Source organism: Dipodomys merriami, unplaced genomic scaffold, assembly GCF_024711535.1.
Source record: "Dipodomys merriami isolate MVZ:Mamm:240054 unplaced genomic scaffold, mDipMer1.0.p SCAF_211, whole genome shotgun sequence".
In the NCBI taxonomy this organism is placed as follows: domain Eukaryota; kingdom Metazoa; phylum Chordata; class Mammalia; order Rodentia; family Heteromyidae; genus Dipodomys; species Dipodomys merriami.
In genome coordinates, this window is record NW_027203505.1 from 1,711,759 (window position 1) to 1,715,292 (window position 3,534).

Consider the following 3,534-nt stretch of genomic DNA (forward strand, 5'->3'; position numbering starts at 1 on the left):
GTGAGCAGGCAGAGAACACTCAAAGAGAACTGCAGGAATCCCACAGAAGGGAGGAAACTAATCAAAGAGTAATTCACGAATTAAGAGACCAGGTAGAGAATACACAAAGATCACTAAAGACATTCATGGAATCCATTAACAAAGAGCTGAAGGAAGTCAGGGAGACCACAAAGGGAATGTTGAATGGAACCCAACAGAAGGAATGGGAGTCCAAAGAAACCATAACCAATCAACTAAGTGATTTGAGAACAAACACTGAACACCAAATTAAGGAAGTAAAGAAATTCATACAAGACCTAAAACAGAGCTTCAACAAAGAACTTGAAGCCATCAAAGCTGACCAAGTAGAAGGAAAAGAGATAAAAAACAAAGTAGAGAGTCTTGACAGCAGGTTAGACCATGCAGAAGATCGAATCTCAGGGATTGAAGACAGCCTAGATATTATAGAGAAAGAACATACAACCATCCAAGACAAGTCCAAGAAATATGATAGGTCTATCCAACACCTGGAGGACACCATCAGAAGGCCCAATTTAAGGATAATGGGTGTAGAGGAGCACCTAGAAACAGAAGTTAATGGTCTAGGAAATTTGTTTAACAGGATCCTAGCAGAGAACTTCCCAAACATACAAAAAGATAGGCCTATTCAGATACAAGAAGCTTTTAGAACCCCAAATAGACCAGACCAGAATAGGACATCCCACCGTCACATTATAATCCACACAGGATCAACCCAGACCAAGGAAAAGATCCTTAAAGCTGTCAAGGAGAAAAGATTAATCACCTATAAAGGGAAACCAATTAGAATTACCTCAGATTTCTCAGCAGAGACAATCAAAGCAAGAAGAGCCTGGAATGACGTATGCCATGCCCTAAAAACAAACAACTATCAACCAAGAATACTGTACCCAGCTAAACTCTCCTTCATAACTGAAGGCCAAATAAAAACCTTCCATAGCAAAGAAAAATTGAAACAATACATCTCCACCAAACCAGCCCTGCAAAAGATTCTTAAAGATGTCCTACACATAGAAAACCAACAAGAACGCAACAAAGGCCAAGCAACTGCACACAAACGGAGAATCCAAGAACCTTAGGAAGAACCCAGTTTTCACAGCCCCCAAGAAGGTGGATAACATGGCAGGAACTCCCAAATACTTCTCAGTCCTATCTCTTAACGTTAACGGACTGAACTCTCCAATTAAGCGACATAGACTGTCTAGTTGGATTAAAAAACAAGACCCTTCTATCTGCTGCCTGCAGGAGTCACATCTTGCCCGTAAAAACAAACATATTTTCAAGGTTAAAGGCTGGAACAAAATCTACCAAGCAAACGGCCCTCATAAACAGGCGGGAGTTGCAATCCTAATATCAGATAAAATAGACTTCAAATTAAAATTCGTGAGAAGAGATAAAGAAGGTCGCTACATACTAATTAAAGGATCTCTCCTTCAGGAGGATATTACAATTCTAAATATCTATTCGCCAAACAATGGAGCACCCAAATTTATCAAAGAAACACTACTTTCCCTCAAATCCCAGATAGATCCAAAGACATTAATCGTTGGGGATTTTAACACACCACTCTCCCCACTAGATAGATCAACTCGGCAAAAACTCAACAGAGAAACCGCAGATCTAAACAGCTGCATAGATCAACTAGACTTAACAGACATTTACCGAACATTTCACCCAGCAGCATCAGAATACACGTTCTTCTCAGCAGCACATGGAACGTTTTCTAAAATAGACCACATTTTAGGCCACAAAGCAAACTTGTCTAAATTCAGAAACATTGAAGTTATACCTTGCATTCTCTCTGACCACAAGGGAATAAAATTAGAACTCAACACCAAAAGCCACCAAAGAAAGTCCGGTATCACATGGAGGCTGAACAACACACTACTGAATCATGAGTGGGTCATGGAAGAGATTAGAAAGGAAATTCAAATGTTCATGCTATTCAACAAAAATGAACACACAAATTACCAGCTCCTCTGGGACACAGCAAAGGCAGTACTCAGAGGAAAGTTTATAGCTCTGAGCTCCTACATCAACAAATTGGAGAGATCGGAAACTAACAATTTAATGACACATCTAAACCTCCTTGAAAAAGAGCAGCAAGATAAACCCCAATCCAGTAGACGGAAAGAAATAATCAAAATTAAATCAGAATTAAATGAATTAGAATCCAAAAAAACTATAGAAAGAATCAACAAAACAAAGAGTTGGTTCTTCGAAAAACTTAACAAAATCGACAGACCCTTAGCAAACCTTATCAGAAAAAGGAGAGAGCACACCCAAATTAATAAACTCAGAGATGAGAATGGAAACATCACCACGGAAACAACCAAGATTCAGAACATTATAAGGGAATACTTCTCAAAACTTTATGCTAATAAGTTTGAGAACTTGACAGAAATGGACCTTTTCCTAGCAAATATTGACATGCCAAAACTAAACCAAGATGAGTTAAACCAGCTTAACAGGCCCATATCAAGCATTGAAATAGAAACAGCAATAAGAGACCTCCCAGCTAAGAAAAGTCCAGGACCAGATGGTTTTACAGCGGAATTTTACAAGGCCTTCAAAGCAGAGCTCACACCAATACTCCTCCAACTCTTCAATGAAATTGAAAGAGAAAGCTCACTACCAAACACATTCTATGAAGCCATCATAACCCTCATCCCAAAACCAGGCAGGGACTCATCAAAGAAAGAAAACTATAGACCCATTTCTTTGATGAACATTGATGCAAAACTTCTCAACAAAATTTTGGCCAATCGACTTCAACAATTCATCCAAAAAATCATACACCATGATCAAACAGGATTCATTTCAGGGATGCAAAGCTGGTTCAATATACGCAAATCAATTAATATTATTCATCACATCAACAGGAGCAAGAATAAGAACCACATGGTTATCTCAATAGATGCAGAAAAAGCATTTGACAAGATCCAACACCCCTTTATGATGAAGGTTCTGGAAAAATTAGGAATCCATGGAACATTCCTCAATACAATAAAGGCTGTATATGACAAACCTACAGCCAGCATTATACTCAATGGTGAAAAACTAAAGCCATTTCCTCTTAACTCAGGAACAAGACAAGGATGCCCACTCTCTCCACTTCTCTTCAATCTAGTATTAGAATGCCTAGCTACAGCAATAAGGCAAGATGCAGACATAAAGGGGATCCAAATAGGGAAAGAAGAAATAAAACTTTCCCTCTTTGCAGATGACATGATCTTGTATTTAAAGAATCCCATAGACTCCACTCCCAAATTACTCAAGCTGATTCAAAACTTTGGCAAAGTAGCAGGTTATAAAATTAACCCCCCAAAATCAATGGCTTTTCTATATGCCAACAACGAGAAAAGTGTGGCTGAAATTAGGAAAGCAACTCCATTTGTAATAGCCCCACAAAAAATAAAATACCTAGGAATTAACTTAACCAAAGAAGTGAAGGACCTCTATGATGAAAACTTTAAAATCTTGAAAAAGGAAATCAACACAGAACTTAAAAAATGG